This window comes from Sabethes cyaneus, chromosome 1 (assembly GCF_943734655.1).
Source record: "Sabethes cyaneus chromosome 1, idSabCyanKW18_F2, whole genome shotgun sequence".
Taxonomy (NCBI): Eukaryota; Metazoa; Arthropoda; class Insecta; order Diptera; family Culicidae; genus Sabethes; species Sabethes cyaneus.
In genome coordinates this window covers 91769309-91780680 of record NC_071353.1, presented here as the reverse complement: position 1 = coordinate 91780680, position 11372 = coordinate 91769309, and positions in this window count along the sequence as shown.

The following is an 11372-nucleotide window of genomic DNA, read 5'->3' as shown; positions in this document are numbered from 1 at the left end:
ATATAAATATATAGTATAAAGGTATAGAAATCACTTGGAAAACCGGAAATGGAAAGAAGGTCCTGCGGGCCGAATGTCATATACCATTCGACTCAGTTTCGAAAACTGAGCATTTTCTGTGTGTGTGTATGTATGTGTGTGTGTGTGTGTGTGTGTATGTGTGTGTGTGTGTATGTGACGCTTTTAATCTCACTCACTTTTCTCGGAGATGGCTGGACCGATTTTAATGTTCTTAGTGTCAAATGAAAGGTCTAGGTGTCCCATTGGTCGCTATTGAATTTCATACTGATCGGACTTTTAGTTCAAAAGTTATGTATAAAAATATGAAAAATATGGGACTTCATTATCTCATAGGTCCCTTAACCGATTTGAACAAAATTGATTGCATATGAAAGAGGAGCCTTGCAAACCCTTAACTTCCAAATTTCATGACGATTGGGCTTGTAGTTTGAAAGTTACATAAAGAAATGTGAAAAAATAGTATTTAAAACATATTTTTGTAACATATAAGCATTAATTCAATGAAAAACATCACACATTTTATTATTATTTGAAAATTACTACTGAGATCTATCAAACGAAACCGAGTTATTTAAAATCGGACAGTTCATTCAAAAGTTATTTAAACTTTAACACTTAAGCACCGTATATTAAACCGTTAAAACGTGTGAATTCAAAACAAATGTTGATTGTATTCAATGTGTGTGATGTATGTATGTATGTATGTATGTATGTATGTATGTATGTATGTATGTATGTATGTATGTATGTATGTATGTATGTATGTATGTATGTATGTATGTATGTATGTATGTATGTATGTATGTATGTATGTATGTATGTATGTATGTATGTATGTATGTATGTATGTATGTATGTATGTATGTATGTATGTATGTATGTATGTATGTATGTATGTATGTATGTATGTATGTATGTATGTATGTATGTATGTATGTATGTATGTATGTATGTATGTATGTATGTATGTATGTATGTATGTATGTATGTATGTATGTATGTATGTATGTATGTATGTATGTATGTATGTATGTATGTATGTATGTATGTATGTATGTATGTATGTATGTATGTATGTATGTATATATGCATGTATGTATGTATGTATGTATGTATGTATGTATGTATGTATGTATGTATGTATGTATGTATGTATGTATGTATGTATGTATGTATGTATGTATGTATGTATGTATGTATGCATGCATGTATGTGTGTGTATGTGATCCCAAGCAACAATGCGAGTTTGATTGTACTCTTCTGGTGATTTTCATGACCAATTTTGGTCTTGAATGTCATCATAAGAGTGTAATAAAACTCAAATTGTTACTTGGGATGACAATTTGCAATTTTTAAATTTGCATTGAAATTCAAGAAAAGATGTTTCTCACTTTTCTGAATCAATTGTCTGAAATTTTTGAAGCCTCTTAGTGGAATACGAAATTTGAAATTAAAGAAAAGAAAAAACTTTTACCGACTAAATCCCACTATTTAATATTTATTCGCAACAGATACGTATACGCTTTGAAATAAGACGCTGTTGAAGCCTGCACGTCGTAGGCGAACTACGTATCTGTTGCAAATAAATATTAAATAATGGAATTCAATCGAAAAGCTTTTTCTTTTCTTTGATTTCAGATTTCAATTGTCATTTTGTTCACTTGCTGTTACTCGCAATTGTACACGAAAAGCAAACAGCGAAGAAAAGCAGTTAATTTAAGCATGAAGGTATAGTAGTGTATAGGATTAAAAATGAGTTGATTTTTCCAAATAAATTTATACAAATTTCAAACAAATTTTGCGCATCAATAGATGCTCTTTTCAATCAATAGATACTAGAGCTTAGAAATGTTATATGAAAAATAGGAAGTAAACGTTGCACGGTAGTAGTTTTGTAAGATTTGTTTTCGTTAATGACATTTTAAAGGACAGATGTCTTATGTCATGTATCATGTTTCAACAAATAAATCAAAAATGACAAGCACTGAAAATCATATCGATCATATTTCCCATTCTCAAGCATGTTTAAGGCGCAGCTTTTGCAACCCTCTTGTTTTCCTAACCCTCAAACATTGTAGAAACGATGCGATCAAGCTAATGACTATCGTTTCATGAAAGTTCATTCAAAAAAAGCATAAGTTTTGATTTTCATGCAAAAATAATTATCTGAAGGAGCGCCAGCTAAGAAAAAGTTCAATTTCTCTTTTTCATATCTAATGCTCTATTCAGTTATTTTTTCTAATTCAGATATACTGCAAAATTGAAGCCAAGCAAACTAATAGTAAAATTTTGAGATTAATCATTTTGTTGTTGATATTCTTTGTCTTCAAAGGCGAAGTATAATAATAATTTTTCTGAACTCTTGTTTTTCAAAGATGCTAACTTTTGAACACATGGTATTAATTAATTATCAAAAAATCTGTTCTGAACACATATTTCATATTGTCAATTCAAAACAAGTTTCCTATGTGGCTCTGAAGCCCGAAAGTTTAGGCCGACCGATTATAAAACTAAATAAGGTGTTACAAGTATTTACGCACACAAGGAAAGAAAATTTAATTATTCTACGCAATACGTTGTGAATTTTACTGGCAAATAAGGATTTTGAGGAATACGGAACGGATATTTAAAAATATAGTCAAGTTAATTATACATAGATGTTCCTGAGAAATTAAATGGTGATTATTGTGACAGTAGAAAGGCTAGGTCACGCCGCTAGGTGGATTAATTCGGGTTTTCAATATCGTTTCACAAAGAAGTAACCTCATACCTACTGTTTTACCTGACTCACTGCGAATATGCGTATTATTGAAATAAAACGTAACCATACGCTTTATTCGTTTATAACGCGTATGCAGTTAATATCGATAACAAACGATTTTTTTTGTAAGTTGTGCTTTTGTTATTGCGTTTAAGTTGTAAAAAGTTGCATAAATAAAAATTCAGTTTCACAATACAATTATTGCGTACTACTGACACATGAAATATAACATTTAAGTACGTTGTTTTTAGTGATCAAAATTAACGATATTTTCGATACATGGGCGATATTTTTCGAAACCTTTTGAACCAACACGATACCGCGAATACAACGCATTTCGCAGTGAGTCAGGTAACACAGTATGTGTTTTTCAAGCAGCCGTCTCCATTCAACCCGTTCCACTCCATGGGCTACTCGTCGCCAATTTCCCATTTGTCTCAGAAGTCGCAAATTTGATCGAGCCATCTTGCACGTTGAGCCTCTCTGTTCCTGGTGCCGATGGGGTCGTTGAAGAGAGCTATCTTCCGGCGTCTTCGACGTGTCCATCCCACCGTAGCCTACCAACTTTCGTCAGCTGTACGATGAATCTCCCCGAGCAATGCTTTTAGTTCGTGATTTATGCGTTTCTGCTACTCTCTGCTTCCAGTTTGTACTCCATCAAATATCATCTGTAGCATCTTCCGGTCAAACACGATAAGGGCGCGTATTTCCACCGTGAGCGATGTCACAGCTTCAAGTCCGTAAAGCACTACCGGTTAAATAAGGGTTTTGTACATTGTCTGCTTCGTACGGCGGCGTATGCTTCTTGATCGTAGCATTTTGCGAAGAGCAAAGTAAGTGCAATTTCTTTGTTGTATGCGCCAAATAATTAAGAATATTGCGTAATAGAATAAATGTGCGATATCTGTGAAGCTATTCAGAAAATCTTCAGTTGCTAGGACAAACTGGAATAGAAATAACTTTATGTTTAGTTAGAATAACCTGTTGGCAGGGCTGAGACAATTCTGCGGGCTTCAATTATCGCTTCGATCGTTTCTGTCCGATCTGAGAAGCAACGATTCGCTTTACTTATGCGATGAGGAATTCATGAAGAAAGAAGATCTTGTCGCAGTGCTAGAACCAGTCTGCTGCTGTCGAATTGCTGTACCGAAAAAATTGCAAACTTTACGAACTACGAACTCTAAAACTACTCTCGGAACACCTTTCAGGTACCGCACAACTGCTGTTCGAGTTACTGTATCGGTAGAATTTCAGAGAGAGCTCGTATATTTAAATTTATTCGTTTTATAATAAACCGCACTATTCGGGATGACTGTAATATTCTTCAAGGCTACAAGGATGTTTTGAAAACAAAATTCTGCAATATTTTATTATTTTAAAAGTCAATGGAATAAATTCAGAAACCGAGTAGGCAGAGGAACCAAATCAACTAAACTTCCAGTTATAATTTATCATAAATGTCAGTATTCAGTAAACTCTTGAACAAGGGTTTTCCTAGATACATTTCTAATTTACCAATAAGTAGGAATTGTTCTTTCTTTCTCTGTGGACACCGAATGAAGATGCCTCCGGAAGATTTTCATTAAAATTTGTTCTCGTTTAAAAGATGACACGGTAAACACTCTTCGCATTGTTAAATATTATTATTTTAATGAACTAGCTTAATTAAAAAAATTGAGTAAAGATTCTCTTCACATCATACAATTTTTAAATGCAGTTTTCAAATGTTAACTTTTACCGGTTTTTTACCGGTTTTACCGGTATTGCATTTATCAATACCGAAAAACCGGTTTTCAAAATACCCCCCGGTATTGGCATCTCTACTCATACCACTATTGTTTTCCTTATTTTTTAACGACGTTTGTGCTGTACTTCCACGAGGATCCAGATTGCTGTACGCTGATGATCTTAAAATGTTTGTGCCGGTCAAATCAATTGAAGACTGCTGTGAACTACAAAAACTAATCGACATTTTTGCAGACTGGTGTCTAAAGAATGAGCTTTCCACTAGCGTGCGCAAGTGTTCGATCATCTCTTTTAGTCGCCTGAAAGAACCTATTATATGAAACTAGCGCATCAGCAACGAACTACTGGAAAGGGTCAATGTAATCAAAGAACTCCCAAGTCTTCTTGATACGAGCCTCTGTTTTCGGAAACACTACTCATGTAATATCTAAAGGTAATCAAAATTTGGGCTTCATATTTAGGGTACCCAAAGCATTTAGATATCCATCTTGCTTACGTTCCCTGTACTTCTCTATTGTGTGTTCTATCCTAGAGTATGCTGCTGAAGTTTGGAGCCCCTCACTGGAATTTGGTCCTCCAGGTTGGAAGCAGTACAAATAAAATTCTTACGGTATGCTTTAAGATTTCTACCCTGGTGAAACCCGTTAGTGCTTCCGCCGTATCAAGACCACTGCAACCTACTCAACATTGAAACTCTCGACAATAGGAGAAAAATTCTTTTCCAGAAGGCTTAAATATTTCTACCTAATAAATTATATCCTGCCTGGCTTCTACACTGTTTATCAGATAATTCTATCTTAAATCCAAATCTAAAGAAGTACATAATTTTAATAAAATATGAATTCAACTTAGGATCTTATTTGTATGACAAAAGTTAAATATCAAAATTTGTCTTGTTCTATAGACTTAGGAAAGAAAACGTGCGATGTATTAGGGAAATGTCAAAAATGTTGTTCAAATATTACGAACACGTCTACCAGTATGGCTCGTAAAAAGCTGAATAGGTACGGATTATGGGTAATTTATTTTTGGCCTACACCAAATCCAACATAATTAAAAGATTATTCTTCACGCGTATTTTTAATTAGAAGTGTATTTCGTTTTATTGCTTCAGCTTTAATATTTTCCCTAAAAACTTCATCGGAAAACTTTTCATTTGGAACCAAAATCATTAAAATCGGTTCGGTTGTTTGAATGTTATAAACAAATAAATTTCGACGTGACGTTTTTTCAATATGTGAGTTAGTAAAATATGGCAATATGTGACTAGATAAACGTTTTTCTATATTTAAATGAAATAAAATAAATTTTTTTGTGACGATTTGAGCGAAAATTTTATTTTTGTGCATTCACAATTATGAGTGTATCACGTGTTATTCATAACGGCGTTTTTGTTTCAGTGTTTGAGAAGTTTGACAACTGCGGGGTTGCTTCTTCTTTTTCGTTCAAAATCGCCCGATGAGAATTTTTCTCTGAACTGTCAATATAGTAACATAGCATAAAAAACCGTTTGTTGACACTTTACGACTTAAGTCCCTTTAAAAAATTTTCCGAGCATTAGAGAAAATAATCTGGATTAATCGAGGTATAGCTGCAACCTGCAAAGCACAATATCCATATTGACGAATTTGAGTAAAAACTGCCGGCGTGTCGCTATTGTCGTGCTCCGAGACGGATTTGCTGCTGTCCTTCAGCCAGCCTTTTTTGCCAGCGCCGCCGTCCATCCCTTCTGTCTGCTGTTCCTGGGTGAACAGCAGAGTACCGCGCCGCCGGTGTGGATCCGCTTCCTTGGGTTGAGCAGTGGTCTTACCCTCCAAAGGGGCCACTGGTTTCGCTGCCTGCTGCTGCTTCTGCTGCTGGTCCATGATTCAGCTGCTGCTTGCTGCTTCTCCAAAAGTCGTCACAAGAATGAGGATTCACATGAATGACGTCCGTTTATATAGCATCGCTCGGCAGCTGACGCGCCGTTGCCATATTGGACTACAATACGTTGCATTGACAGTGTTGTCAGAGCAGACCGATGTGAATCGCTTTATTATTTTTTTATTTGCTCATGATGTTTATTCATCATTAATTATTATTATTATTCTTATCTCCCACAGCTACCTGTTGCAATGGTGAGAAAAACGAAAACAAATGTCAGATACGGTACCACAGAGAACAGACATCCATTCAGGAACAAATTTTTCGCGAATTCTTGGATAAAATTTCAAATTAAAATCACCTAATATGCTAGCGACACCACCACTATAGTTTCCCAACTAAATGATTTTTTTGATTTGCACACTGACAACCTTTGGCTCTTCTGGCGCTTGTATATATGGACTATACGCGTTATGCTAGCGCCAGAAGCTAGCTGTTGTGAGTTTAGTGTAGAATTTTATGCGCCTTTAGCGACACCATCACTATAGTTTCCCAACTAATTTGACATAAGTTTTATCCAAGTGGGGACCTTTCGCTTGGATGTCTGTTCTCTGTCTCGATCGACTGTATCGTATGCTGCTTTGAAATCAATAAAGATGTGATGCGTGGGCACGTTGTACTCCCGACATTTCTGTAAGATCTGTCGGATAGTAAAAATTTGGTCCGTAGTTGCGCGAGCCCCCATGAAACCCGCCTGATAATTCCCTACGAAACCTTGTGCTATCGGTGACAGCCGGCGTAACAGGATCTGGGAGAGTACCTTGTAGGCGGCGTTTACCAGCGTAATACCACGATAGTTGCAGCAGTCTAGCCGATCACCCTTTTTGTAGATGGGACAAACCACTCCTTCCATCCATTCCTCTGGTAGCTTTTCCTCCTCCCAAATCCTCGAAATAACCCACTGTAGAGCTTTTGCTAGCGTTTCTCCGCCATGTTTATAAAGCTCTGTTGGTAGGCGGTCCTTCCCAGCGGCTTTATTGGTCTTCTGCAGCCTGATTTCTCGTTTGACTTCTTGGAGATCAGGTGCTAGGACATTACTATCTTCCATGGGCGCTCCTAGGTTAATTTCCGTTCCGCTTCCTTCTGCGACTTCGCCATTGAGGTGTTCATCGAAGAACTGCTTCCACCTGCCGACCACCTCGCGCTCGTTTGTGATTAGATTCCCTTCCTCGTCCCTACACATGTCAGGTTTCGGTGTGTAGCCCTTCCGAGTTTGGTTCACCTTCTCATAAAACTTGCGCGTGTCATTAGCTCGGAATAGTTGCTCTAATTCTTCACGATCTCTGTCCTCCTTTTGGCGCTTTTTTCTCCTCAGGATCGTGGTCAACTGGTTCCTAGCTCGTCAGTACTTGGCCAGGTTCTCTCTAGTGGCAATACTTAGATAATTTTTCCAAACATTTTTTTCTCCTCCACCGCTTGTTGGCATTCCCCATCAAACTAATCATTTTGTGTACTCCGAGGCTTAATACCTAGTGCCGCGGTAGCGGCCTCTCCGATGCCCGAGCGTATTCTGCCCCAACCGTCTTCAAGGTTTGAAGCACCTAACTCCTCGGAAGAAGGCAGTACCTCATTCAGTACTCGCGCGTAGTTCTCGGCAGCTTGTGGGTTATCTAGCTGCCTGATGTTCAGCCGAGGAGGGCGGCTTTGACGTGTCCGGTATACGGTGGACAGCTTTGAGCGCACATATACTGCTACTATGGTCAGAATCAATATCCGAACCCCGACTGGAGCGTACGTTCGTGATGTTAGAGAAGAACCGGCCCTCTATGAGAACGTGGTCAATTTGGTTCATTGTACGTTGGTCAGGTGAGTCAGGTCTCCAGGTGGCTTTGTGGATATCCTTGCGCGGGAAAAAGGTGCACGGCGTGTTATAAAAACTACGCAAAATAGAATGACAAATAATTGCCAAAATTTTCGCACGTATATCGCCTCCACTTTGGTACATATATGTTCTTATATGGCGTGAAATATAACTTTTTCGTTCAGATATGATTTCGTATATTATCAATTTCCCACCCTTTCGTACGCGATTAATTATAACCGTCGCGGGGGCAAATATCGTTTATTTTGTCAAGTAAATCAATAGCTTACGTGCTAGATAAGCATAATCGAGGGGCAAGACACTGTCGAAAATATATTACTTTTCCCTATGGAAATATTTTTCCAACCTTAATATATTGACCTTTCCCACCCATAATATAACCGAAAGCCCTATAAAGTTACATTTATTTATACATTTATAGGGTTTTAATAGAGCCTAATATATTAATATTATGATAATATTATGAAGTGTCTTGCCCCTCGAGCATAATATGTACTTATAACTTACATACAGTCAAGCAGATTCTTTCTGCGACGATTTCAAGCTATCAAAAAAGTGAGCAGCGCGTTTTGTTACTAAAGAAACGGGCAATTTCTCAGTTGCAATCGAGATATACAAGGGTAAGTCGCTTAGAACATTGAGGCAGGCTCAATTTAGGGAACAGCTGACCTCATTGATTGCAATTGCGGTACATTCATTTCACAGTTTATGGCACACTGTGGCCCACTTTTTTAACATTTAAATTTTGAAATGTTAGAAATTGGCAGCCCTGCCAATGTTTGTTAATGTCAAAAGGATCAAACGGTCAATCTGAGCGCAGGCGAATTTGACAGGTTTCACATGATCAGCACCTTGGCAGCACAGTAGGCACAGACTGAACAAAATTTCCATGAAAGAGGTGAACGGAATGTTCTCAGCGACTTACCCTTGGAGATATATAAACCAAATGGTTTACTGGGACTAAGAAACGTGTTATTTATCACAGCGAATAATTCAATTATTGATAGTAAGGCATCGTTCCCAAAGGACGCCCGGTATTCTGAGGCGTAAAATCACGTAAGCCCCCCAAGTAACCAGTGAGCATTTAAAGAAGCATAAATCGAACTTTTTATTTGCTTGTAAAGCACCCCTTATCGTGCAATAAAGACCTATATGCTTAAATAATGTTATTATAAAGCCGGTTTTGGCGAAATATAGAGCAGCATTAGTGCTTAACCATTAATTTGAGCAATACTGCCAACACTGGTCTCCGAGTGACAGATGTCATAAAACGTAACGCAACGTAACGGTCATTGAAACGATAAGCAAAAAAATTTTTTTTTTCTTTTCTCTCTGACTTGCTGCTTTATTTGACAGCTGCGCTGCGAATTTGATCTGACCCGTACGTGTTGTTGTGATTTAGCTAGCTGGGTGCGCTCTTTTTTGATGTTTTTAAATTGCTGTTTTTCGCGTGACTTCTGATCGTTGATTTCCCTCTCTTCTCCGGTTGGAATTGAACCAATGACCCATCGATTGTAATTAGTTCTTGAAGCAGTGTACCGCGCCTTTGCCGAGTGAGCTGTAAACGAAAGCTGTGAGTCTACCACCGATAGCTCTACTTAAGCTACCAAGATTCATTAGACATCGATACAAAATAGTCAACAAAAAAGGTAGGTATTACATCAGAATAAATACCCAGGTAACCAATAAGCATTAAAATAAGCAGTAAATCAGTCGTTTATTAGCATCCCTGGCGTTTTATACTGCAGGTTGTTGTTTATCAGCTTTTTGACTGCATAACTGTTGTAAATTGGCATCCACAATTCTATTTAAATTCTTGTTGGTAACTAGTTGCAAATAAGCATTGTCAGCACTATAAGAGGGCTAGCAGTAAAGTAGCCGCATATTTTGCCAAAATAGCATTTAAGTAGCATTTAAGGCAACTTAAATGCTTATCGGCTTGCTTTTAAATTGCATTGGAAATGCTTATTGGTTACCTGGGTATTATTTAATGATTAATGTTTTTCATTTGATTGCGCAGATAGAATGTCTAGAAAAAAATTAGCGATGAATCGTTCCGCTGCAGTACTCTTCGAAGAGTTATAAAATGAAAACGGAAGTAATTGCTGTCCGAAACAGCCGCAGCAAACAAATTCAATGACTCAAACTGATTTTCCTTCGAGGAATATTGATTTGAACGAAGTTTCTGATCAACTCAATAAATATCTTCTACTACTTTCTCACCTCAACGCCAAGGTGGATGCGCTCGGCTCTAAGCAGCGAGATCTTGAAATCGGATCAGTGAAAATACACAAACTACGTCTAGAGCCGGTGAAAAATCTTTAAGAGCTAGAAGCGTTGGAAGAGAAATGCAAGGAGAAGGAGTTTATGGAGAGCGTGATTGCCTCGGTAGGTCAGATGCACGGACGACAACAATACGTCGGAAAAGGAGCTATTGTTTCCCTTCAAATTATTGATTTATTTTTTGATCGACGATTTTTAATGGAGTGTTCTTGGACTGGAATCAGCCGCAATTTTGAATTAGAACTGGTTCGCAAGATACCGTTCTCAAAATACGTTAAAGTGATCGATTTGTTTTATCAAACAGTTTTGTTTTCTGACCCAAACTTTACATTTAATGAATGCCAAAATTTCATTCATCGATGCTTGCGAAACGCCAAACAAAGAGTTTATAAATTTGGAGGAGTTAGAAAACCAGTAGCTCGTTTAAGAGGAAAAATGGCAAATGTAAATAAACAGGAACCCGTTTACTTGAACGACCATTCTGAAGATGGAGAGGCTATAGAATATTTAGACCAGATGGAGGAATTGCAACTGTTGGTTATGACGGATCAGGAAGGTGACTGGAAATTGGAATTAGCAACCGAGGAGGTTTGAGCTACTTCACTAACCACGTAAAGTTTGTTATTTTCCTTGCATTTTGTTACGTTATTATAAATTGAAGAGATATTCTTTAAATAAAACTGACAATAGTCATATAATGCTTTATTAATACTCTGAATTATTTACTTGGCAAAGTATGATGTAGCGGTATAAATACAGTTTTGCTTTCGATGCAGATTGCAACTAACTTACAATAAATAATGGATAATGGATACT